Here is a 6,588-nt window from a genome sequence, read left to right as displayed (position 1 = left end):
CTCAAGTTTATTAATAGCTTGATAGTTTTGTTATCAGTTCAAATTTAGAATATCCTGACATAGATCTCATATTTTTTTTAAAATTTAATATTGTTACTCAAACTGATATAGAAGATTGAGATTTTTCTTAAGATGAGAGTCTACATATAAAATTTGTTGGAAGGTCAAGAGAAGAAAAAAATCGATGATTGTGAAGAGCGCCCAATGTTTGACCTTTAATTATTTTTCTATCAAGGATAGTCTGAGATAATTATGAATTTTGAGTGAAATGTATTAGACAAATAATGGTAGTATATTAATACAAGTCCAAAATGTTACAGTTCTTCAAAAAGTTGAGAAATCAATAAGAAGGGATGAGTTTGAGATTTCAAATAATTTTTGTTATAACAAGATCATGAGAAATAAATAATATATATGACATTATCGTAAGCTTGAGAATGACATGAAGAAAGTATACTTTGAAATAGGTATCTCGAATGACATAACCTAATTTCGAGAACGAAATTATTTTAAGGAGGGGAGAATGTAATAACCCAGATTTAAAAAAAAAAAAGGGATGGAAGGAGACTCCCGAAGGGAGTCTTCTTCTCCGATGAATCCCGATCGGAGAACGACTCTAGGCCTCTTAGAACTCTAGGATTCTCTATAAATAAGACTCTTCTCTCCCTCACGAGCCTCCACCGACGATCGTCGAGTCGATTCCTCTCCTTTTCTCCGTAGAAGCCGTGGCAGCCTCTTCTCGTGTTCATCGGAAATTGAAGGTCGAAGAGGCCACCGGAGCTCAGGTAAGGCTCCAAACTTTCTTCCTCTCCCTCTTCTCTTTCTTTCCATGGTTTTAGATTTCTCGTCGGCCGTCAGGATCGTCGGAAAATCCATGAACAAGGTAAACCCCTGTTTTGCTCTGTTTCGACTGGATCCTCTCTTCTCTTTTTCGGCCACCGGCATCACCGGTTGCGGCGTCCCATCCCCAAGACCAGACCTCCATCTCTCTCTCTTCCTTTCCTGAAAATCTTGGCCGCCGATGACCGGCCAATGATCGAAAAATAAAAAGAATAGAGACGGTTCCCTATTTTTTTTAGAAAACTCTTCTCCCGCCAGTCAAGTCTTGCCGCCGGTAATTCCTTGCTCTCGGTTGTCGACCGTCGTTGCCGGATCTCCAGCCAAGCCATCGGAGCCTGAGCCACCGAGGGGGGGGAACTCACGGTCTTCCCCTGTTTCAGCCAAGGGAGGCCGCGGGAAGAAAAGAAGAAGGAAGAAGAAGAAGAAAAGAAAAGAAAAGAAAAAGAAAAAAGAAAAAGAAAAGAAAAAGGAAAAAGAAAAAGAAAAGAAAAAAAAAAGGAAAAAGAGAAAGAGAAAAATAAAAATAAAAATAAAATAAAATAAAATGAAAAGAAGAAGAAGAGAGAAAAATTTTCTTTCTCTCCTCTCTCTACATTCTCTCTCCAGTTTCTCTTTCTAGATTCTCTCTATTTTCTTTCTCTATATTTTTCTCTCTTTTTATGGATTTTATCTCTCTAGAATCTTTCTACTCTCTCTCTCTGATTGCATCACAGATCCTAGGATATATTTGAATTAAAAATATGATGAATTGAGATTGCTCTGAAATTCGTGCAGTAAATCTGATCCCAGTTCAATCCTATTCGAAATTTGTAACACTTGATTCATATTGAGTCACCCTGATAGGACCTCGGATGGTCTCGACCATGATTGCCTCATCTGAAGGATACGAAAATTTCTCTCTCCACTTTCTCTCTCTAGAATTTTCTCTCTCTTCATGGATTTTCTCTCTCTAGAAGTCTTATGGATCAGTGGAGGATCCAGATACTTAGGTAAATCCTAATTTTGGTTAATCCTAAGAGAGATCTTAGATTTGTATTATCAGGTCGATTATCGGTAATTTTCTCCATATATGATCTTTATATTTGATCAAGGTTACGATGAGATGATTGTCTGCAAATGATATCGAATGGAATATTTTGTTAAAAAAATTCATAAATCAAAAAAGAATATTGATTTCTGTGCTTGGATCAGTCACCGATAAAGGTAAGAATCTCTGTACATTATCACTATTATATATATGCTATTTTACTGTTGGTCTTGCATTATTGGTTTTGCATTGTCGGATTTGAGATCGATGAATTTATTATATCTGAGATACTGTTATTTGATTTTGAGCTTGAGTATGTTATGTCAATATATATGTATCAGAGATTGATAGCATGATTATATAGATATGACATATCTGAGTTGATCATAATGCAAGTCGGAATTGATTTGATGAAATCAATACATAATGATTAAATGAAAAAAAAGAGATATATGGTATGGACTAGCCTTGTCATGTGGACAGCCCGTCAGGAGCTTATGCCTGGGACAACCCCGACTGGCTTATAGGTGGATCAGCCGGCCAGGAGCTCATGCCTGGGACAGCCCACCAGGAGCTTATGCCTGGGACAGCCTCTCACGGGCTTCTGTACGTGGGACAGCCGGCCAGGAGCTCATCCTGGACAGTCTTGAAAGACTTTTTAAGTGGATTCGATCCGGATGATGACTGAGGTATAGACTTGGATAGTCCAGAGCCAGAAAGAAAAGGTTAAAAATCATGTGATTATGAAAAGAGAAATGAAAGATAAGACATGAGATAATTGTTGAACAAAAGTATTTCACCTGTTAACATATGATGATGCATCTATTTTAATAAGACAGAAAATTTATAAATGTTTGCAGTATTCTGGACAGTGAACATCGACTTTTACGTGTTATTGCTTATCTTTATTTTTAGATTATATTATTATATTGATGTGATATGAAAATTCTTACTGGGCTGTAAAGCTCACACCCCTTCATTTTCTTTTTCTTCTCAGAGTTACAAGATGTCCATGGTTGGCTATGGTATGAATTTGTGAGTGAGCGGATGCATAAATAGAATACCGTTGATACCTGATCAGAGGATTGAAGGAATATTAATTGTAATTATGCAAGTTTTATGAATTATTGTTGAAATAAATTATCATGGTTGATAAGGTTGTAATGATTTAAGTTGGCCTTGCATATTCTTTAGGGCTTGCTCTAAGGAGTGTGCGGCCATCACGTATCCGACCCGGGTGTTGGGTTCGGGGCGTGACAGCTATAGTTTGGATTTGCTGGTAAGCAGATAAATAGATAGAGTATTATGATATCTGATCAGAGAATTGAAGGAATTTAATTTATAATTATGCAAGTTTTACTAATTGTTATTGAAATTAGACATTATGGATGTTGAGATTGTAATGAATTATTTTAGGTCTTGCATATTCTTTAGGACTTGTCCTAAGGAGTGTGCGGCCATCACGTGTTCGATCCGGGTGTTAGGTTCGAAATATGCCAGATCAAATCAATGTATTAAGTATAAAATTATATTTTAAATTTATTATAATATATTAACTATATTGGTTTCTAGAATATACGTTTAACACGTTGTTTTCTCCTGGTTGGGGGCTATACGATGTAATGAATCTTTCAAGCACAATACGAGGGAATGATATCTACGTACATAAGCTCGGATGAGTGGCTCAAGAAATTACGCAGCGCTCAACCACAGAAAATGTAAATGATTACAGCCAAGGAGGAACAGGTATTTTTCAGAAGCAACCCTAATCAAGTCCGCTAGTTTGTGGTCCATCACATGGAGAACATACTTTTCAGGTGGACTTATTAATTTGTGTATCACGAGGAAACTCCTCCTCAGTCCACACGATCACATAATGTCGGAACGTGTGGAACCCACGTGTCTAACCGTTACAGACGGTTACCAACTACTCGTCTATAAAAGGAGGTAAATGAATAGCATTGGGTAAGGTAACTCGGGGCTGATACTCTGTCACTTTCAAAATTCTATCTGTTGTTCACCACTCCCCACTGACTTAAGTATTGGAGGATCCTCACTGGACACAACTCCGATTAGTATGAACTTTTTTTGCAAGTACTCTTCTCCAGTGACAGGCGTAACAGGAGATTGACCGCAACAGATTGGCGCGCCAGGTAGGAGAGAGTATACAAGCAATCATGGCTAAGACCAGAGTTTAGGATTCAACAGGATTCGCGAGGCAATCTTTCCATCAGGAAGATATTTCTCTTTCTCCTCCATTAGCAGAGCCGCTCTTCGCATCCTGTAGTCATTACAGACACACAAATTGCTGCCTTGATGCAGCAAATGAAAGTGTTAATGGAGGCAGTTCACAACCTCCAACAGCAACAAACACAGCATCAGCAGCGACCGTCGGTGGAGAAGCTAGTGGCTCATTCAGTGCCGTCTAGGCACAACTGCCATCCTCCACGGTGTTTACCCTCTTTATCTCCAGAACGACGGTCGTCTCGGTATTCTCATCGAGTCAAGCAACCGTATTCTCGACATTCTCACCACACCGTCCATCCTTCATGACAATCTTCTTCTCCTTCCTATGTATATAGTATCAAGAAGGAGAAAAGACTGCGTGAACCTTCTTTTTCTCCATCCTCAAATTTTTCGGAGGACTCTACCTCCGGATTATCTCAGCAACGAAGGCTAGATGACTACGAGCACAAATTCAAAGAGATCGACTGCCAATTTGTTCGACTTCAAATGGAAGGTCGGAAGTCATCCAGCGACTATGACTTCTACACTGCCCAACCTTTCTCTCAGTGCATCCTGGACGAGCCGATTCTGTCTCAATTCAAAATACCGTAGATGGAGATATATGACGGCTCCACCGATCGAATTGATTATCTGGAGAGCTACAAGGCTCTCATGATGATCCAGGGAAAAACTGACGCCCTCCTATGCATCGGCTTTCTACTGACTATTCAGAAGGCAGCTCGAGCCTGATATTTTGAGCTACAATCGGAGAGCATAAACTCCTTCGAGTAGCTCAAACATTCTTTCATGGCCTATCTCAGCACTAGCTAAAAGGTGCCATGGATGTCAGATAGTCTCTTCTCCATCAAGCAAGGCGAGACAGAAACGTTGAGAGATTTTGTGGCTTACTTCAATGCGACTATACTTGAGGTCAGGGATCTCAATGAAGATATGGCCATATCGACCATGAAGAGGAGTTTGAGGAGATTCAGATTCACCTATTCTCTGGACAAGACTCTCCTCCGGACCTATGCTGAATGCTTGGAGTGCGCATACAAGTATATTCGCGCAGATGAGGGCGCTTCTGACTGGTGCCAGACAGAAGAAAAAGTTCAGAAAAAGAAGAAGAAGAAAAATGAAGTCCCGATCAAATCAAATTGGTCAACTACCAATAAACGAGCTTCACCTCGATGACGAAGTCCAAGGCCAAACAATTATGATAGGTATGACTCCTATACTCCTCTTTCTGCTCTCCATGCGCAGAGCTTAATAGAGATCGAAGGAAAGGAATACATATGACATCCCCCACTGATGAAAGTGCCATCGAGGAGTCGTGACAGATAAAAGTACTGTCAATTTCATCGTGATCATGGTCATGATACCGAATAGTGCATTCAACTCAGGAATGAAATAGAAGTCCTGATTCGACGAGGCTATCTCGAGAAGTTTCGACGAGATCGTCCGACTTAACCTTCCACCGACCAACAGCCTCAGCCACAAGCTGAGCAAATGATCAATAATCAACCAATGGCAGGAGTAATCAACATGATCTCTAGACGATCGAAGGATCGAAGGGCAACTTCCGAAGAAGAGTCGGCAAAGAAACGATGACTTGACAATATAATTTTTTTTCGAAAGATAATGTCCGGAGAATATAAACTCTTCATGATGATGCTATTGTTGTCTCGAGAAGAAAGATAATGTTTCTTTCTTTCATTCCAGAGAAGATAATTTCTTTCATTCATTGAAGAAAGAAAATTACAAAATTGGACCCAAGATTTGATTACAAAATTAAACTATTACAAAAAAAAATGTTACATCAGTCACCAGTCAGTTTCTTCATCACCTTGCTCTGGCACAGCCTCAGTAGTTGGAGCAGGTCCTGGTGCAGCTGGTGCATCTCCTTCAGCTGGCGCAACGCCCTCTTCAGCTGTGTCTTCTCCCGAATTAGGAGGAACAATGCTGCTCAAGTCTAAGTGTGGGTATAATTTTTCGACTGTATCTCAGTCGTTTTTGTATCCGACACAGTAAGAGATGAATCCATCCTCGAGAATCTCATCCTTGAATTCTTCCGAATCTTTGAAGTTCTTGATAGAGCTAGACTCAAGGCACCTTTCTCCGACTCAGCTTCAGCCTTCGTGGAGGCCAACTCAGCATCGGCCAGTGCCAGCCTTTCTATAGTGGCTCGATGCTTGTCGCGCTTCGCTTCCAGCTCTTCAATGCATCCATCTCTCTCTGGAGCCGACTGATGGAATGCTTCTTACTTCTGATTCAGGACTCGAGAGACATGACGTTCTAATAAGCCGACTCAAGTTCGGCTCTAGAGGACTGAAGGTCAGCCGTCATACGAGAAATTTCTTCTTGAAGCTTCTTCTCTCGTTCAATTATCATCTGAAGCTGTTCGACAGCAGTAGTCTTTTCGGTGTTGTTGGCCGCCACCTTATCCATCCACGTCCAATGAAGGTCAGTGATTTTTTGATATCCACTCTCTAAAG

Source organism: Elaeis guineensis, chromosome 2 (genome assembly GCF_000442705.2).
Source record: "Elaeis guineensis isolate ETL-2024a chromosome 2, EG11, whole genome shotgun sequence".
Taxonomy (NCBI): domain Eukaryota; kingdom Viridiplantae; phylum Streptophyta; class Magnoliopsida; order Arecales; family Arecaceae; genus Elaeis; species Elaeis guineensis.
This window is presented reverse-complemented; position numbering follows the sequence as displayed.